General features: G+C 38.9%; 1 pseudogene; it reads left to right on the top strand.

The window, feature by feature from the left end:
* The first annotated feature begins 17754 nt into the window (after positions 1-17754).
* On the top strand, positions 17755-18366 carry LOC118838973 (annotated as a pseudogene).
* The last annotated feature ends 3578 nt before the right edge of the window (positions 18367-21944 follow it).

Here is a 21944-nt window from a genome sequence, read left to right as displayed (position 1 = left end):
CTTCTAATTATTATTATATTAACTACAACAATAATTGATTTTTACATATCTCTTTACAGTGTCCTAATAATACCATGTCCACAATGACCATGCATAGCAAACAGCAAAAAAGTCCATTTATCCAATTACAGCAAAACAGAAATTAGAGAAAGTATACACAGGAAAATATATACAGGTCAATACAGAGTGAAGGAGCCCTCCCATTGGGAATGAGTTAACTCAGCCCTACTAAGAGAGAGTGTCCTAGATCTCACCCCAGGTTTCTAGAGTAGCAAACTAGGAATAGGAATATGATGGCAACTGCCTGATCCTCTCAAGTCATCTCAGAGTCTTTTCTTTCAGCAACTTGAAGTGAGGTTGGCCTCTTCTGTCTTCTCTCTGGAAACCAGGAGCACCTGAAATCACTCTGTGCTTGGAGAGCCAAGAAACTTGTTGTCAAAACTTATTGAGTCCCTAAAGGGGACTTGAAGAGTACTGTCAAAAACTTGAACTCTTTTGCTTCTCACCAACTCCACCCTGCCCTGCCCCTCAACACAGGGTAGGGCCTTCATCTTCACCAGTAAGGAAAACATCCTATACCCATGAACTTTGAGATGGAGGATACAATGAAGTAGATGAATGGAATAGGAGCCTCTCATAAGGCTCCTCATCAATTAATTATTATTAGGTCAGATAAGGCTAACCACAAGGGTTAGTAGAATTCACTTATTAAGTCCCAACGACATAGAAGATATTGTCTTCCTTTGGGCCCTGGTTTAATGGGCCCAAAGCATTGACCAAATTAGGTTTTGAAGAAGGCATAGGTATATATGTAAAAGATGGAAGCAAGGACAATTAAATTTTTTTGTTTGTTTTGTTTTTGCCATATCGATGGCTAGAGAAAGATCAAGGAATGGGGGCATGCTAATAAGTTGACACTGACAGAGGAGTCAGACAACTCGGTACATAGTCAAGAACCCAATGGGGGAGGGGCCCAAGATACGACCAATGTTATCTCCATTTTGCACATGTGGAGATGAAGGCTCAGAGAGGCTTGTTTTCCTCTAGTCATGTAACTAGTCAATATCCAAGGCAGATTCCAATCTAAGCTTCTCCTGATCATAAGGCAAGAATTCTCTTATGAACATAGAGCTAGAAGGGACTTAAGGAGCCATCTAGTCCAAATTCTTTATTTTACAGATGAGGACACTGAGGCTTAGAGAGGTTAAGTGACTTGTCCAAATTCATACAAGTAATAAAGAGTCAATATCAGAGGTGAGATTGGAATCTGAGTCCTTACATTTCAAATTTGCTTTCCATTGCACCAGTCATGCAACTCTTACTCTGATTCTATTTTCTTTAAGAAGAAGAGTAACTAGCATTTACGTAGTTCTTTAAGGTCTGCAAAGCATTTTTTAAATATTACATCATTATGTTCTCCTAAGAACCCTAGGGGATAGGCGATGTTATTATTCCCATTTTATAACTCTTTTTACAGATGAGGAAACTGAGGCAGACAGAGGATAATGGCTTGCCCCTAATCCCAGCAAGTAAGTGTCTGAGGCCAGATTTGAACTCAGGTCTTCCCAGCTCTGTGGATTAGGAAAGATAGGACAAGAAACTGAAGATGGGACAACACTGAATTGTCATAGGGGAGGAGTTCAAACCACCACTTGGAGATGAACAACATCACAGGGTGTTAAAAGAATTAGCAGATACAATTGCTCTTATACGACTCATCTCCTTTTGGATATGAGTTCCTTGAAGGCATGGGTTATATTTTGTCTTTCCACTACATGTAGCTACCCATGACCCATGAGCACTTACATTTCAAAAATAATCTCAGGAAGAAGCCGAGGATGGTGTCGTGGAAAGAATGCTGGGTTTGGAGTCGCAGAGGACCTGGGTTCGATCTTTTCTCTGACCTTTCCTATCTGTGTGACCATGTGAAAGTCATTTAGCTTTGTGGGAGGGAGGGAGGGGAAGGGTGCCTCCTTGGCAAAATGAGGGGATTAAACTAGCTGGCCTGTAATCCTAAAGGCCTAAACCCATGATCCTGAGGGCTTCATTTAATCATAGGAACACCTATCTCTTTCTGCTGGGGTTGCCAATCATTCAGATAGTCTGTTGGTTTGGAAAAGCTATTTTAGAAGGCTACAATGTAGTTATATGCTGCAAATGTTTTGAAGGCACATATTTTGGTAACTGGAAGTTTCTATTTATTCTTTTGCCTCTGTTAAACACCACAAATTTACTGAACATAAAAAAACAATGTAGCTGGAGGGTAACTTGGGACTGGAAAATTTCTCAACTTCTTTAAAGTAAAACCTCCAAGTTTTATCCACATTTTTCTGCAACCACTGTTAAATCATTTGGTATTTTGGTTGTGGCCTCATGTTCAATGCTGTGAGAAGCGAAGCAGCTCCCCAGTGCAGGATTCCATTACATATTTATATGTAAGGCAGGGAAAGATACTCTGTACTTTTTATAGGGTTTCAATTCCAGTCCTGATTTGTAAATCAATTTCCTTTTCCTATTCAAATCCAAACAGTTCACATTGCTGCATATTTCTTGTGGTTATTGGTGTTACCGAACACCTAGGAAATGGTCCTTTTTCAGCCCAAAGAGCTCCATACTGGGAGGCACCTTGGGATAGTGAGAAGGGCACTGGCTCTGGACATGGAAGACCTGAGTTAAAATCCTGTTTCTGTGCTTTCTACCCGTATGACCTTGGGCAAGTCACTCAACCTCTCGGTGCTTCAGATTCCTTCCTTATGAAAATGACAAGGTCAGAAGAGATGCCTTTGATATCCCTTCTAGCTCTAGAGTTGTGATCCTGCGTATGTTTGCTAAGGAAATTGTTTAATTTGTTTGGTTCCTTTACTGGAACATTGTATCCTTGGATAGTGGTTGTTTCTATATACAGATTATTATTATTATTCTTATGGGTAGCTAGGTGGCACAGAAGATAGAGCACTGGATTTGGAATCAGCAAGACTTATCTTCATGAGTTCAAATCCCGCTTCAGATACCTACTGGCTATATGACCCTGGGCACGTCACTTAATCCTGTTTGCCTCAGTTTCCTCCTCTGTAAAATGAGCTGGAAAAGGAAATGGCAAACTGCTTCAGTTTTTTGTCAAGAAGACCCCAAATAGTCATGGAGAATTGGACATGACTGAAATGATTAAACAACAACAAAATCATTATTATCATCCTCGATAATAATAGCTTACTTATATTCCTAAATATGCTTTAGAATTTACAAATGGCTTTCCTAACCAAAGCTCTAATTGGGCATTTTAGTTTCTGGAGCAATAATTATTCACAAGGTCAGACCTAAAGCAAAAATTATGAAATATCAATCAATTGACAAGCATTTATTAAGTATTTACCATGGACCAGGTACTATGTTAGGTACTGTGGTTACAGAGACAAAGGCAAAACTATACTTGTTTTCAAGGAGTTTAGATTCTAACAAGGGACACCCCCCTCCTTACCAGATAGTGTGAATCCCGGCTGTCACAGGGAAGAGACTAAAGCAACCAAACACTGGGCCTATTTGGAGGGCATTTGGAAGTTTGGTGGCATTTTGGAAGTTACAAGGTCTTCCTGGCATGCCCCAAATCTCACCCTCTACTCTGAAGATCCCTAAGGCAGCCTAGCAGTGGGTTAGGCCAGCTGCATGGCCCAACTGCTCTAGGCTAACTCAACCATATTTTACAACCCCACTTCCAGTTTACTATTATGATCATAAAGATACAATCTGTTTCAGAGAAGAAATTCATTGTTCTCAATATGAGAGAGAATATTCTAGAATTTTAACTATTTTTCTGATTTTTAAAAGAATATGAGGGGGCAGCTAGGTGGCTCAGTGAGTAGAGCACCAGCCCTGAAGTCAGGAGGACCTGAGTTCAAATTTGGCCTCAGACACTTGACACGTTTACTAGCTGTGTGACCTTGAGCAAGTCACTTAACCCTAATTGCCCTGACTTCCCCCCTCCAAAAATTTTTTTTAAAAAAACTAGGCCTTGCATATCAGAGAGAGACTCAATAAATACTTGTAGAACTGAACTGAAAGCTGCTCACTCTTCAACAGCCCCTCCCCCAATGAAAGTTAGGGCTCCCATTCATTTCTTCAGTAATCCTACCTCCCCCATGCTTATATGCTTTACCTTTCATGAATTGACACAAAACAGAAGAGGAAATTCGAACTTACAGAGAAGGAAGCTCTAAAAATGAATCATTTTCAGGATTAATTAAATAAACAATGAGCAACTATTCATTTTAAAAAAGTTTTCATGATTTTCATATCTTAGGAACTTGGCTATTGGAGCAAATATCAAAGGACTGGAAAGTGGGGCAGGGTCCAAGCTCCTGGAGTCTGTGATTTAATGTCAGAACTGAGGGACCTCTTCTCTCTTAGCAAGGGCAGATATAAACCTCATGTAATCTTTCTCCTAGAGTGAGACACTGCGGATAAGAAACCTCAAGAATGAAGCTCTTAATTATAACCAAACATGTAGCAAACAAAGAAACAAGGGCAGAGCTGGGATGTTTTATTTGAATCTTGCCCACAAATGGAGGCAGCCCCATCCAAATTCTGCTAAAGATCAGCAACAACCTGGAATGTCTCATTTCTCTGGTGAAAATTTCAATGTAAAGAATGATGCCAATTTATGTTAAGAAAAATCAAAGGAACAGAAAGAAGAGAGTCTAGACTCACTACCATGCTGAATTTGGAAGTTTCTGAGTCTCCTTTGTGGTTTCAGATTGATAGTATTTCCTGATTTGGAAAAAAAAATTTTCTTTTAGTTTTTTCTCTAATAGTTTCCATCCATTCATTTTATTTAGCAACTGATTATACATATCTATTATAAGCAGAACATTGGTTTAGGCACTGAGGGAAGATAAAAAGTTTAGATAATACAATAAAGTGTTCCTTCCCTTATTAAGCTTGCAGTCTAGTGAGAGAACAAGATACATACACAAATAACTATAATACAGACAATGCATGATGAGTGTGTAGCAATGGTATAAAACTGCTATTTTCACATCTGGCTAGTTAAAAGTAATTACCTTGGTGGGGGGTAGGGGGAATTAGGGAAGGTTTTCTAAAGAAAGTGGCATTTGAAGTGGGTTTTAAAGGATAGGAAGAGGTGAGCAAAGAGAGATAGCTGCTATTTCAAGCTGTGACAAAGGTACAGAGGTGGTCAAGCAGTGGACATATAAGGGAGAGTTAGTTTGGCTGGAGCATAGATTACATGGATGGGAATAGGAGGAGATAACTGGCTCTATAACTTACTCCCTGTGTGATTATGGGCGAATTATTTAACTTCTCTTGTCTTTGGTTTCCTGATGGGAAAAATGAATGAGGTGGAACCAGATGCTCGCTAAGGTCCCTTCCAGCAATAAATCTATTATTGTATGATCCTCTGACCAGATCTGTTCATAAAGAAGATTTGGCAGCACTATGAAATATGGTTTGGGATGTGGAAGAGGACAGAGGTACATAGACCTTTTGGGAAGCTATTGCATTAGTCTAATGGGGTGGTAATGAGTATCTGTACTTCTGTACTGGAACTAGAGAGGAGATGGATGAGAAGTATATCAGGGAGGCTAAATCAATAGCACTTGGTAACTGATTGGATATAAGAGTTGAGGGAGAGGAAAAGTCCAAGGTTAACACTAAGATTTCCAAAACTGGAAACTGAATAATTGATAGTACAACCAAAAGATGTAGTGAAGCCAGAAGGAGATACAGGTGGTAAGGAAAGCACAGTGGGCAGAGTGCTTGTTCCAGAAGTTTAGGAAGGAAGGGGAGGAATTATGGGACAGTAGCAAACTTGGGTTAATGGGATGGATTCTGGATTTTTCTGGATAGGGCAGACCTTTATATGTTTGTAGGCTGATATCAGGCAGCTAGGTGGTGAAGTAGATAGAGTATTGGGCCTGGAATCAGGGAGACTCATCTTTCTGAGTTCAAATCTGGCCTCAGATGCTTACTAGCTGTATGACCTTGGGCAAGTCACTTAACCCTATTTGCCTCATCTTTCAAATGAGTTGGAGAAGGAAACGGCAAACCATTTCAATATCTTCCTCAAGAAAACCCCAAACAGGGTCACAAAGAGTTGGATATGACTGAAATGACTGAACAACAACAACAGGCTGATATGAAGGCAACAGAGAGAAAGAAGAAATTAAAGAGATATAGAAAAGAGAAGTGAGTGCTAGAACAAGGCCTTTGGAGGAAGTGGGAATGAATGGAATCAAGGGCATGGGCAGAGTACTTTGTCTTAATAAAGAGTAGAGCTATATCTTTCACTGAAATAGGAGAGAAGTAGGGAGGTGATACTGAGAAGTTTTGAGGAAGGAAGGAGAGCAGTTAACAATTTGTTTCATTTAGAAGGTGGGAGGAGAGAAAGGAAGAAGTACTTATTAATAACATCTACTATGTGCCTGAGACTGTGCTCACTTTACAAATATTATCTCATATGATCCTCACAATAACTCTGGGGGCTATTATTATATCCTTTTTACAGTTGAGGAAACTGAGGAAAGACAGAGGTTAAGTGATTTGCCTCAGGTAATACAGCTAGTAAGTATCTGTGGCCAGATGTGAACTCATGTCTTCATGATGCCACACCCAGCACTCTATCCACTGATCCACCTAGCTACCTCAGTTAGGGTGAAACAACGAAAAAGTCTGATTAAATTCAGCACATATGTTGAAATATTGCTGTCGATTGTGCTGTCCAAAGTGTTTTGTGTTGCTCTTGCACCGGGGATAGATCTGTGCTGAGCCATCCTCAATTTCTTTTCTGGGCTTTCTAGTAACCACTGGATCCAATAGCCATAGCAAATGAGATCTACGAGTGTGGAGCAGAACTGTTGTTATCCTTACTGGACATGTGATAATCGCTTAGTAACGTTGTACAGTAGGTAGAGTGCTAGAGTTGGGGTCAGGAAGAGATAGATTCAAAACTCATCTCTGACACTTGGTAGCTGTGTGACTTTGAGTAACAGAACTTCTCTGACCCTCAATTTCCTAACTTTGTGGGAGTTGAACTAGATGGCTTTTAAATTCCTTTCCAGTCCCAAATGTATGTATCCTATGAGAACATATTTATTTTTTCTGTCTACTCAGCTGACTGTCCCATATCAAGATAAATAAGTAATTTGGGTCATAGTAACCTCACCAGCTAAGGAGATTATGTGAAAATAGGATTTTGGCAAAGCATGTTTGAAATAAATTAGAAACTGAGAGTTATGTCTTGGAATATGTTACTATAGTCTTCCAAGGAAGAAGTTGTTGTAACCATGCAGACTTTAATTAAAATATCACTTAAAAGTAAAGTTGTTAGTATATAGACCCAAGTCTCTATCCATAGACTGCTTAATACTGCCCTGGTAAACAGGCAGTACCATGGTGTCTGGGTAGTGCCCAAGGTCTTCAAAGGTTTAATACGTGTCAATCTTGTTTTATGATCTACATATCCTATAGGAGACAGAGCTACGTAGAGCTGGGTGGGGCCTCATAGGTCACATAACCCAACCTCTTCATTTTACAGATAAAGAAACTGAAAAAGTTAGAGTGATTTACCAAAGGTCACATAGGTAGTAAACATAAGAGATGGGTTGTGGCATAGTAAATGGAATGCTGGATGGGAAATCAGGAAGATATGGTTCAAATTCAGCTTCAGACACTTACTTGCTATGTGATCCTACAAAATTTACTTAAATCCTTTCTACCTCAGTTTCCTCATTTGTAAAATGAAGGTAATAATACCACCTATCTCGCAGAGTTGCTGTGAGGACCAAATGAAATAATATTTATAAAGTACTTTGCAAATCCTAAAGCGCTATGTAAATGCTTGCTATTATTGTTGTATTAGAAGATGAGGTCTCCAACACCAGAGCTAGTGTTCCTTCCTAGGAGGCATTGTATTGCTTTCCCTTCTCCTGCCACTCTCCCCCCACCCCAGCTTTGTGCAATTTGTGGGATTTCCAATAGACTGTCTTCTAGTGAGCATGTAGCATGCTCAAACTGTAATCAAAAGTATATCCCTAATGGGAAAGACCCCTGATCAGGTAGTGCCTAGAGGTTATAAGTTGTGTAGTTGGCATAAAGAATATCTATTCTTTACCTATTATCTAAATCATATCTATTATCTCTCAGAAATTTGAAAAATTGTGTGCGTGCGTGCGTGCGTGTGTGTGTATTTGTGTGTGTGAGATAATCTCACTATGGAAGAGTCATCTGTTATGAAGTATCCTCTAAGTCTTACACATTAAATTATATGAGCCTCTATTTTCCCCTGCATTGGAAAGCCTACCACCTCTCTTCTGCCAATCCCACTAGTCCTTTTAGACTTCCCTCAACTTTCATTCCCTCTTGAAAGTCTTCACTCTGTTAGCCAAAATTCTCTTGTGTAAATCTTTCCTGAGCTCCAGTGAAAGTAAGGATGATGAGTGTATGTTATATGGAAGATTAAAAACACTATGGAAAGTTTTAAAATGTCAAATGATAAGTGTTAATTGTTAATGAAAAATTATGATGTGAACAATGATTGGCTTTTTTCAAAGTGCAGATGTATCTATCATCTATTGCTGTTCAGACAAGCACTATCAACAACTAATGTTCTGGGTCTTTTTCACATTTTTTTGGTTCTTTTTTCTTTAGTTAACTAACTCCAAGTGCAGCTGAAAATTCACCACTATTTTTTTGGCTCCTGCCTAGTATTTGAGGCAGCTTAAGACAGGATGTTACATAAACTTAGAATTCCAAAATAACTCTCTTTGATTTTTATTACTAGTAGCATTTAAGTTCCAGTGAGGCAGGATATTTTACAGGCCTACCCCATATAAGACTGCTCTGACCAACATTGTTTTGCAATAACATCATTAATACATTATTAACCAAACCCTACTGTGAAGTCACAAAACCCTTTGAAATGCTATTTATTCCATTGCTTAGTTATGGCATTTAAAATATTGCTCCAATGGAACTAACTTCTCTCTATAATGTTGTTTCATCTAATATGGTTTTTGTGACCAACAATTAACCAATTTCTAACCAATTAGAATTAGGCAGAGGCATACCTCTTTCAGGAAGTCATGTTATAGTTTCCTACTTGATACAGTGAGTATTATTAGGAACATTTGGTCATTATAGCATTAGAAAAATGTAATTTTAGAGCTAGAAGGGCATCCATTTCAACCTTTTATCTTACAGAGGGAAAAACTAAGGCCCAGAGACATCAGTTGATTTGTTTAGTGCCACATTAACAACAAACAAAACTGGAAGTAGAACGCAGGTGTCTTGAAGATCCTGTGCTCTTTCCATCTTGCTACAGGACTTCAAAGAAACATCCTTTGGGATTCCACAGATGCTTCATGAAAAGGCTGTCACTTATGGAAGCAATTGTATGCTTTCATTGATGGTGTCTGTGTAGTTCAAAGCCAGCTGGACTTCTAACCCTTCATTGTTTTATGAATGTATGAAAGAGACAACGAACCCAAGTCATTCAAGTAAAAGAAATACAATTTGAGACTTGATCTTATTTACCAAATAATAGCCAAAGTCCCACTATAATCTGTGGTACATACATTGCCTTAGGGATTGGCAAGTTCCTGTCTCTTTAAATTAACAAGGATATTTGAAACAACCCAGATAATATGGATCTTGCATGTTTCTTCACAGATGTTTCTCGCTTTTGTTTACCTTTGAGTGATTAACCCTTTTTTTAGTCTATGCATTACAGATGTGTGCCTTGTTGTTCAGAAAACCTAATATTAAAGTATGCAAGCATTAAAATGTTTAAATCAAGAACAGGGGCCCATGAAGGAGGAGTTGTTTGTTCTGCAGAAATGGAATATGACTATGGAAAAGTATACCAAATTCAAATGGAACAGAATGGATGGGGGCAAGGGAGAAGGGACAGAGAGGCATTGCATATTTAAAAGACAGATGAGAAAAATCCAAGAGTTCAAGATGGGAAGCAGGGTGGAAAGCATTTGGGTAAGAATCAATAGAGGGGAAAATAGGAATGGTATTGCTGTGACACTTTAGACCACCTCAGAAGAAAGAAATAGGGAAAGAGCTTGAGAAATAGAATGCAAGTTGGAAACAGAGACATGACTGAGAGGCATGATATAGACTCTATTATAGAGTAGTAATGAGAGATTACCATGATCTGGCTGTCATTTAGAGTTCTTTCTCTCTGCAAAAAGCAAAACAATAAGTCCATTTTTATTCTTCATTGTTTAAAAATAATTTTTTGTTTTTTTACAATGCTAGAATTTCTTGCAACATCTCTCCCCGCTCTCTGTTCCCAGAGGACCATTCCATGTAACCAAGAATATTGAAGAAGGAGGCAGAGAAGGAGGAGGGGAAGGAAAAGGAAAAGGAAGAAGGAAGAAAAAAGAAAAGGAAGAAGAGAGAAAAATCCATTAGCAAAACCAATGTATCTAAAAATCTGAAAATATATGCAATGTGTCACTCCTGTGGACCTCCCACCTCTGCAAAGGAGTGAGGGGAAAAGTGTTCTCATATCTCTTCTTTGCTTGGTCTGTAATTTTGCAATATTTGCTTTTGATTATTTTGTGGTTCTTTCCATTTACATTGTTGTAGCCACTGTGTGTGTTGTTTTCTTGGCTCTGCTTGATTCATTCATTCTTCAATGGGCTGAGAGTTCTTGACATGCCTTAATGATAATTTCATTCTTTAAAAGGTAGAGGAAGGGATAAGAGGAATTGCTAATTTAGACCTGATTGTGATGTATGTTACTGATAATAATTGATATACAATATATAATAAAAATATTATTATATTAAATTAATTGTGTATTATATGATATATAATTAATATAATATATACTGTATGACCATGTATTATGTTTTTAGATTGCTTAGATTTCTCCCTGTGTCACTCTTGGAGGAACATCCTCATGACAAAGACTTAAAAATAAAGAAATAAAAAAGTTAGGCTTAGTGGTCCATGCCTGTAATCTCTGGGGAGGCTGAGGCTGGCAGCTCTCTTGAGCACAGTAGTTTTGAGCTGCAATGGGCTATGTCTATCAGGTGTATGCACTAAGTTCAGAATTGATATGGTAAACCTCTGGGAGTGGGAGGCCAGCAGGTTGCCTGAAGAGGGGTGAACTGGACCAGTTTGAAAATGAAAGTTCAAAACCCATGTGCTTGATCATTACTGGGATCAGACTATGAGTAGTTCCTGCATTTCTAGCATGGTAGAGATGTGTGTGGAAACCCAGCCTCTTCATGAATGAATGAATGATTAATCAAAAACTAAAAAGTATCAATACATTATCAAAATTATATGTAATTTATAATGTTAGAAAAATTCTGTGTACATCTCTACCTATGCAAAGGAGGTGGGAGAAGAGGTAGAGGTAATATCTTTATATTTTTACAACATTAAATTTCTCTTGTTTGTTATTCTTTCCATTGACACTGTTCCAGTTGTGTTCTTGGCTCTACTTAACTTCACTTTGCATCAGTTAATATAAGTCCCCCTGTGCTTCTCTGCATTCATATAAATTGTTTCTTTGTTGTTGTCCGGTCATTTCAGTTGTGTTTGACTCTTCATGACCCCATTTAGGGTTTTCTTTGCAAAGGTACTAGGATGGTTTGCCATTTCCTTCTTCAGCTCATTTTACAGATAAGGAAACTGAAGCAAGCAGGGTTAAGAGGCTTTCCCAAGGTCACACATCTAGGAAGTGTCTGAGGCCGGATTTGAACTCATGAATATGAGTCTTCCTAACTCCTGGGCTAGCACTCTATCCACTGAGCCATTGTTTCTTACAACACAGTTATATTCCATTGCATTCATGTACCGTATTTTGTTAGCCATTCCCCAATTCATGAATATCTACTTTGTTTCCAGTTCTTCACTGTCCTAAGTGCTACCACAGTTTGGTTCTATGTGGAACCCTTTTTCTTTGACCTGATTTTGACCACCATGGAGGTCACATGGTTAGCAAGTATCTGAGGTCTGATTTGAATGCTGGGAAACAAACCTATGGTGTTTTTTTTTAACTTTCTCCCCCACCAATCTAGTTTTCCTGTTGTTCCCAGGTTGATTTTCCACTCTTCATTCTGGAGCACCATGCTGTCAAGTCCCATGCTCCTACAGCTTGCAGTATATATGTGCACAGAACCTTGGTACAAGTGATGGAAAGATTGGACTGGTAGAAAAGATGGCAACTTGGGTTCTTGACTTTTGGTGATCAGTTCTGTGTTATTTATCCTGTTGGGCTAAATAAAAGTGAAGCGTTGCTAAATTAAGATACACCTGCTCATGAATTAACCAGCTGTGTTCCTTTCTTACTGTTTGTGCATGGAATTGGCAGTAAAAGCCAAGACTGATTAATCTTTTACTTGCCCCCTCTCCCGTCTCTTCTTCTTTTTCCTTTCCTGATACAATGCCACTCTGAGAAATAGCTGAGCTGAGGTCTTCCCCTCACTGGTAACTCCATCCCTTGAGCATTATTTTAGGAAAGATCCTGGTCATGATTCACTTCACTTTTGCCTGAGCTCTCTCTAGACTTCTCCTTTTACTCACCTGCTCCATCTTATGGGTACTCTTCTTCTGCTATTCCTCCTCCCCACATTTTCAATGCTCCTCTATGGATTGTCTTCTTAAATGAGAATATAAACTTTTTGAGGGCAGGGACTATCTTATTTGCTTGAATTTTTATCCCCAGAGGTTAGCACAGTGCCTGGTTTATAGTAACTACTTAATAATTTCTCTATTTGTTTATGTATCTATATAGCTTCTATCCATTTCTCTATCTAATCTAGAGCCTAGACACAATACATCCAAGTATCTGTGAATACTTATCTAATACCCTAATATTAGTTCCTTGTAATGTGATGCTGCTGCTGCTAACAGCTAAGACTGGTGCTCCACACTACTCCTGGTAGGCACATGTAAGGAGGAGCAGGCCATTTTGGGAATAAGTATCAGGCATGCTCCTGCTTTATTGACTTCTTTATTGCTTACTTTACTTTTTATTTTGAGTAAATGACTTTTGCTCTGAAGTAATGTCCCTTTTGGTCTAGTAAAAGAAACACTGGTAGGGTTTCATTATCTTTGGGTTTGAGTGGATGTGACCCAAAGTATACCTCAAACCCAAAGTGGCTTTTAGGTGGCTCACAATTTAGGAGCCTAGCACAGTGCTCTGTATGTAATAGATGTCTAATATATATTGGTTGAAATGTATAGAGCCCCAGGTAGGTCAAGCTTCTCAACAGATTATTGAATAGCTGACTTGTTCTTGCTCATCTAAACAGGGGTTTAGAGTGTAAAATCCAGGGTTTAACATAGGAAGAGTATCTCAGGATAATATTGGATCATAGATTTAGAGAGGGAAAAAACTGCAGAAGTAACTTAGTCAACCCCACTTTCTACAAATGAGGAAACTGAGGCCCATAGAGGTTTAGTGACTAGCTTAGGGTCACACAGGTATTGAGTGTCAGAGCCCTGTTTCAAACCAAGCTCCTCTGACTCTGAAGTCAATGTTTTTTGTGTTTTTTTTTAACGTGTACTATGCTAGTACAGGTGAGATTCCATTTTAAGGAGCTCCAAGGGTTCACTCAAGTTATTTTGCTTTATCGAATGCAGTTTGTAGTAAGGAAGGCCATTTATTAGGACTTGGCAATCATTTCAATGTATTGAAAATGAGTTGGTTGGAATAAATAACTTCAGAGTTCACTTCCAGTTCTAAATTCTACAATCCAATTGTTTATAATTACATTTGTTGCAATGGAATTTGGCCTATACTTTTTTATTATTCAATTTTATTTTTAATTTATGGAATAAAACAGACATTTCCATACATAATACAATAAAAAACATGATTGCACATGAAACCGCTAATCTGCTATGCACAACCTGCTATTCCTTTCAAATATGTAACAAAATTATCATGTAAATGTCTTTTTCCCCCCCTCCTCATCCCCCATACTAGAGATGGCTACCATTAGACACAAATAGGTATATATTTATAAAATTATTATATACATACTTCTATTTATCAGTTCTTTCTCTGGATGCAAATAGAGTCTTTCTTCATGTGTTTTTTATAGTTAATTTAGGTATTTATAATAGTTAAAATAACTTATTTGCTCAAAGTCATTCTTAAAACAATACTGCTGTTAACTATATATAATTTTCGCTTGGTTGTGCTCATTTCTAAAATCATTAAGCTTATTATTTCTTATAGTGTAATAGTATTACATCATAATCATATACCACAGCTTGTTCAGCCTTTCCTCATTTGATGGGCATTCCAGCAATTTCCAGTTCTCTGCTACCACAAAGAGAGCTGCTATAAACATTTTAGAACATATAGGTTCTTTTCCTTTTTCCCTAATTATCTTTGGAAATAGACCAAGTAGTTGTATTGCTAGGTTAAAGGGTATAGGGCATTTAATAACTCCTTGGACATAATTCCAGATAGCTTTCCAAAATGACTGGATAATTCCACCAAGGAATTAGTGTCTCAGTTTTCCTATATCCCCTCCAACATTTGTAACTTTTCCTTTCTATCATTTTAGCCAATCTGGTAGGTGTAAAATGATGTCTCAAGGTAGTTTTAATTTGCATTTCTCTAATCATTAATTATTTAGAGCATTTTTTTCATATGACTATAAGTTGTTTTGATTTCTTTATTGGAAAACTGCCTGTTCATATCCTCTGACCATTTATTAGTTGGGGAATGACTCATTCTTATAGATTTGACAAATCTTTTTATATATTTTAGATTTGAGACCTTTATCTAACCCTCCCCCCCCACCCCCAATTTTCTGCTTGGTTACACTTGTTTTATTTGTACAAAAACCTTTTAATTTAATATGATTGAAATTATCCATTTTACACCTAACTTTGTTCTCTATCTCTTGTTCACCTATCCACAAGTCTGATAAACAATATGTATTGTGTTCTTCTAATTTTCTTGTAAAAATCACTCTTTGTATCTGGGTCATGTATCCATTTTGACCTTATCTTGGTAAATGGTGTAAGATATTGATCTGTGCTCAGTTTCTGCCACACAGCTTTCCAGTTTTCCCAATAATTAATTGACCTATATTTTTTGAAGGGATGTGGTGGCAAATTCTAGAAGAGAGACTGTACAATATGCCCTTGGATAGCAGATGCAGAGGAAAGCTGGCATTTCATCTCTCTCTCTCTCTCAAGAAAAGATTGACATACTGGTGGAATACAAGAATGAATAACATATTCTTTTAAATTGAACTATAAGATTTATTTAGCACCTTTCTCACTACAGCTATGAAGTGGTTAATGCAAGTATTTCAATTTCCATTTTATAGATGAAACTGAGGCTTAGAGCCAAAAGTAACCTGATCATGGTCATGGCTAGTAAGTATTGGAACTGGGATTTAAACTCGGGTTACTAGGTTCTAAGTTCAATGCTCAACCCACTACATCACTCTAACAAAACTTGAAAGCTTACTTAGAAAAGAAAAACAAATTTAAAAACATTTATTTAATTGTCGAATCAAACATTTATTAAGTGTATACTACATTCTGGGCATTGTGCTAACCTCTGGGGATACAAAGAAAAGTAAAAGACAGTGCCTTCCCTGAAGGAGCTTACAGTCTAATGGGGAGGGGGGCGGAGTGAGGGAACAACATGCAAAGAACATCACGCCAATAAGATATATACAGGAAACATTAGAGATGGCCTCAGAAGGAAGACTTTAAGATTAAGGAGCACTGGAAAAGGGTTTTTGTAGGAGGTGGGACTTTCTCTGAGACTTTGAGGAAGCCAGGGAAGCCAGGAGGCAGAGACGAGAAGGGACAGAATTGCAGGAATGGGGCTCAGGCGGTGAAAATGTGGAGAGGTTGGAAATGTCTTGTTCTAGGAATAGCCAGTGTCATTGGATTGCAGTGTACAGAAGTAGGATGTAAGAAGAATGGCAAGGTAAAGAAGGGAAGGATTATGAAGGGTTTAAAAAGCTAAACAAAGGATTTTATATTTGATCTTGAAGGCAATAGAGAGCGACTGATGTTTATTGAATAGAGGAATGACATGTAAGATCTAGGCTTCAGGAAGATCACTTTGATGTCTGAGTGGAGGATGGATTGGAGTGGGGAAAGGACCTGAGGCAGGAAGACCAACCAGCAGGCTGCTGCAATAGTCCAGGTGTGTAGTGGTAATGAGGGCTTGTACCAGGCATGGAGGATAGCCAGCCATTAGAATATCTTGTATGAGAACAGCAAGGAGACCAGTGTCTTTGGATTGGAGGGTATGTGTGGGTGAGTAAGGTATAAAAAGACTGAAAAGGTAGGATGGGCTAGGGCTTTAAAAGCCAAACAGATATTTGGACCTGGAGGTGATTGGGAGCCACATTGACTGGGTGGTGGGGATTGACATGTCAGATTTGATCTTTTCTTTTTTAAAGTTAATTTATTTATTTTTAGTTTTCAACATTTACTTCCATAAGTATTGAATTTTCCCCCCTCCCTCACTCCTCCTTCCCCAAGATGGCCTGCAATATATATGCTCTACATATACATTCCTATTAAACATATTTTCACATTAGTCATGTTGTATAGAAGAATTAGAACAAATGGGAGAAACCATGGGAAAGAAAAAACAAAAAAAAGAAAACAGTCTGCTTCACTCTGCATTCGGATTCCATAGTTCTTTCTCTGGATATGGATGGCATTTTCTATCATGAGTCCTTTGGAATTGTTTTAGATCCTTGCATTGCTGAGAAGGGCTAAGTCTATCAAAATCAGTCATCGCACACTGAGGCTGTTACTGTGTACGATGTTCTCCTGGTTCTTTTCACTTCACTCAGCATCAGTTTATATAAATCTTTCCAGGTTTTCCTGAAGTCTGCTTGTTCATCATTTCTTATAGCACAATAGTATTCCATTGCATTAATATACCACAACTTGTTCAGCCTTTTCCCAATTGATGGACATCCCCTGAATTTCTAGTTCTTGGCAACCACGAAGAGAGCTGCTATAAATATTTTTGTACATGTGGATCCTTTCCCCATTTTTATGATCTCTTTGGGATACAGCCCTAGAAGTGGTATTGCTGGGTCAAAGGGTACGAACATTTTCATAGCCCTTTGGGCATAGTTCCAAATTGCTCTCCAGAATGGTTGGATCAGCTCACAGCTCCACCAACAATGAATTAGTGTTCCAACTTTCCCACATATTCCCCAACATTCATCATTTTCTTGTTTTGTCATGTTAGCCAATCTGATAGGTGTAATATGGTACCTCAGAGTTGTTTTGATTTGCATCTATGTAATCATTAGTGATTTAGAGCATTTTTTATATGACTATAGATAGCTTTAATTTCTTCCTCCGAAAACTGCCTGCTCATATCCTTCGACCAATTATCAATTGGGGAATGACTTGTATTCTTGTAAATTTGACTTAGTTCTCTATATATTTTAGAAATGAGGCCCTTATCAGAGACACTAGTTGTAAAAATTGTTTCCCAGCTTTCTGCTTTCCTCCTAATCTTGGTTGCATTTGCTTTGTTTGTACAAAAACTTTCCAATTTAATGTAATCAAAATTATCCATTTTGTATTTCATGATGTTCTCTATCTCTTGTTTGGTCATAAATTCCTCTGTTCTCCATAAATCTGACAGATAAACTATTCCTTGCTCCCCTAATTTGTTCATAGTATCAACCTTTATATCTAAGTCGTGTACCTAGCTTTCCGGTCAGCAGAAGCCATCAGGCAGGCTAGGCGTGAGCCAGGATGGGGGCCTACAAGTATATCCTGGAGCTGTGGAGGAAGAAGCAATAGGATGTCATGTGGTTCTTGCTGCATGTGGGCTTCTGGCAGTACAGCCAGCGGTCCACACTACACCTCACACCCTGGCCCACCAAATCCTATAAAGCCCTCAGGCTGGGCTATGAGGCCAAGCAAGGTTATATCATCTACCGTATCCGAGTCACCATGGTGGCCAAAAGCATCCAGTTCCCAAGGGTGCGACCTATGGTAATCCTGTGCATCATGGCGTCAATCAGCTGAAGCTTGCCAGGAACCTTCAGTTTGTAGCAGAACAATGTGCTGGCCACCACTGTGGGGCCCTAAGAGTCTTGAACTCGTACTGGGTGGGTGAAGGTTCAACCTACAAATTCTTTGAGGCTATTCTTATTGACATATTCCATAAAGCTATCAGACGAAAACCTGACACTCAATGGATCACCAAGCCAGTGCACAAACACAGAGATGCAGGGGCTTACCTCAGCTGGCCGAAAGAGCTGGGATCTTGGAAAGGGTCACAAATTCCACCATAGCATTGGAGGCTCTCGTCATGCTGCTTGGAGAAGGCACAATACTCTCCAACTACATCGATACCACTAATTGGTGCACATTAATTTGTAAACTTAAATGTTTAATAAATGACATTTATGACAAAAAAAAATCATGTACCCATTTGGACTTTATTTTGGTATACGGTATCAGATGTTGGTCTATGCCCAGTTTCTGCCATACTGTTTTCCAGTTTTCCCAGCAGTTTTTCTCAAATAGTGAGTTCTTATCCCAGAAGCTGGGGTCTTTAGGTTTATCAAACAGTAGATTGCTATAGTCCAGATTATATAGCAAGATTTGTTCTTTAGGAAGATTAATTTCACATCCTCCTTAATGGAGAATGAATTGGAATGGGAAGAGAGTTGTGGCAAGCAGACATACCAGGAAGCTACTGCAATGGTCCGAGTGTGAGGAGATGAGGGCCAGCACCAAGATGGTGGCAGTGTCAGAGGAGAAAAAAAGTGTGAAGGGTCTGCAAGAGATTCTGTGAAGCTAGAATTGATAGAAACATCAGATTTGGTAGGGGCGCAGGTGAGAGAGAATGAGGTATGGAGGATGACACCTAGGTTGCCAGCCTGGGTAACTGGGATTTAGTGCCTAATTTATTGCCTACTGGGATTTAGTGTTATTCACACAGTGCTGTTGTTTATTGTAGTAAATATTGTAGTTTAAAAAAATAAATTCATTACCAGTCGGGACTTGACCCACAGCCACTCTGACTAGCATTGCATCTTTGTTAGAGACTTTTATGAACTTTCTAAAACAGAGGAACAGGGACGTGGCATGAATACAGAAATTTCCAGACCTCACTCATATGGCACAAATGAACTCTGCTCACCACCCTCTGTACTTCACATTGAATAATAATGTGCTTTCCTGACAGCAACCCTCTGAGGTAGATATGAACAGTTATTATCCCCCTTTTACTCAGAGAGACTCAGAGAGGTTCAGTGACTTGCTCACAGTTACACCCCTAGTACTTGCTAATTTAACTCAGAAGTCCAACCCCGCCCCCAACCCCAGTGTTTTTTTCTACTACCTCACACCAGCAGCAGACAATAAATAGCAACATATTTTGACAATGTGGCCTTTGTTAACAAGTTTAATATTGAGGGTCATTTTAAATTTGTAAATACAGTATCAGTACAGATAAAATGCCTTAGCTGGCTGCCAGTGTAAATTTTATGATTATTTTTTTCTCCCTCTCTCTCCCTCTTCCTCTCAGTTTAAGTTGAATGCCATTCTGGGGAGATCCTTTCAGCCTCCATAAGGACCCTGACTGAACAGACTGACTCATACTTCACTTCCTCATAGCTAAGGGGCAGTGATAAGAGCTAAAGAGGGAGTTTTACAGTTAGTTTCATCAGCCTCAGGGCAGTGACCAGTGCAGCTCAGAAAGGAGGCTTGATAGGTCAGCCTGTGGTTGCTGTCTTGCTCTGGAAATCTGGAGGAAGGCAAACAGCTCAGAACTGCAACCTAAACCCCTTCAGACTTAGGACCTATCTTCCTACTACCTGTCTAACCTAACATCTAAAGTGAGCTTGCCATGTAGATAGTAGGTCTAATAACTGTCTATCTGGCTGCTTTCAAATTGCATCCTTGGCTCCAGGCTGTAAAAATGGCTGTTGCTCTCTCTGGGTTCCCTCTATTCAAAAAAAAAAATTAATTTCCCCGCCAATTACATGTGAAAACAATTTCTGGTTTTCCTTTCCTTGGAAATCATGCTGACAGCCTACAATGGTGGCCCACTTGAGTGTTCACCTGATAACAAGAAGAGGCTCTTTCCTTCCTTTGGATGTGTGTGGGACTGATAGGATGGGGTGGGGTTGGGGTTGGGGGGATTCTTGCAGCCTTGTAGTCTAGGCAACCAGCATGGTCAGAAATATTATCCCAAGCACAGAGCAGCCAAGATGTCAACCAAATATTTGATTCAACTCTAATTGCCATAAGTCTCCACACCCAATAGTAGGAGCATAATGTGCTGAATCTGAGATTTCAGGAAATGGAGCTGATTAAAGTGTGCGCTAGTAAAAATATAAAGGGAGGCTTCCTTTCTGCTCCACATCCCAACAGCTAGTAATTACTGGTTTGTTTGATTTTTTTCCAGCTGTAATTTTGTCTTCATTTTTCCTGCTGTTTGCTATCCCCTTAAATGACAGGGTGTCACTACACAGAATGATAGTATAGATTGCCAGCTTTGGTCATTCAGAATGGGGCTCCAAATGATGACTTCCTTGGGAAAGGAAATTTTCAGGCCAAGCTGGTGTTCCTTTTGCAAACACCAACCCCCATGAACCACAAATCTATCCTTGAATCGGATTTCTCTCCAGGGAGCCTTTCCTTATGTCCCTGTTCCGTTAAAGTCTAGGCTTCTGAAAAAAAATCAATAAAGGGGAGAATGCAGATAAATTATTTCAAAACACAAAGCTGGCTTTTCTTAACTCAACCAATCGTAGGAATCTTCTGCTATTGTTTCTTTTTAAAAAAACTTAGAAAAGCTCTAAAATTTTGTTTTTATACAATAGGTTTGATAAAAAAAAGAATCATATCAGCAATGTGAAACACTATTATCAAACACACAAAAGATTTCTAATATATATACTTGCGATGCCTAAATCACTCTTCTAGAGATGGTCTGTCCCCTGAGGGTTATAAAATGGGCACTCAGAGAACACATGCATATATCAGGCAGAGACATTAAATTCTATTATGCCGATGGTTCCCCAACCCCACCCCCCCCACAACATCCAGCAGTTTGAGCCTGTGGTTTATGTTCATACACAGAGTTGCCACAGGCTGTAACCTTTAGAAGGCTGCAGTTTTAGAATTCCCATGGCACAAAGGCTCATTCTTTTCAAAATGTGCTAAACATTTGTCAATCATTTATCATTAGCTATGTGGCACATCATTCTCTTCTTTTTCTCTTGAATTCCTGTCTTCCATCTGCTCCCATACTCTTGGTTCCTCTCTCATCTCATGTTAATTCTCTTTGCTTTTTAAAGATTCCTTTTGGAAAGCTCTCCTCCTTCACCACTGTAGCAATATCTCTAATTTTTCCTTCAACTTTGTGGAATTCTCTTGGTGCCTTTTTCTCATTCTACTTCATTCTTTATGCTCATCCTTGGCCTTTTTCTCTGACTTTTTTCTCCCTCTAATAGTGTATCGAAAGGCTGTGCTGATGAAAGACTACTCTTACACCATAGAAAAGAAAACTCCCTACCACATATTTTAGGCTTATTTTTAGTTGACAGGCCTTCCTGAATGATAGAATTTTTTTCTTCACTTTTACTGATAAACTTAAAGAACATTTTGTGATCTGAATTAAACAAAAGCAACCTTGGGGTTTTGCAATTATATGTAACTTTGCCTTGTGCACCCACTTTAGGTTCAGCCCCCTCCAGTACCCTCTCACCACTAAAATTTTAACCACCTAGTGGTCTCTCTGGCTAGGCTGCCCTGCTATTGCTATGAATGTAGGTGCCCCAACCCACCCTCTTTAGGCAAGTCATCAAAGTCCATTAGAGGTGGTGGGACTTTAGAGAACACTTAAGTGCAAATCACTAATTTTGTTGACAGTCTGAACCCCAGAAAGGGGAGGTGATGAGTGGGATGACAGGACTAATTAGTGG

This window comes from Trichosurus vulpecula, chromosome 1 (genome assembly GCF_011100635.1).
Source record: "Trichosurus vulpecula isolate mTriVul1 chromosome 1, mTriVul1.pri, whole genome shotgun sequence".
Taxonomy (NCBI): domain Eukaryota; kingdom Metazoa; phylum Chordata; class Mammalia; order Diprotodontia; family Phalangeridae; genus Trichosurus; species Trichosurus vulpecula.
This window is presented reverse-complemented; position numbering and strand designations above follow the sequence as displayed.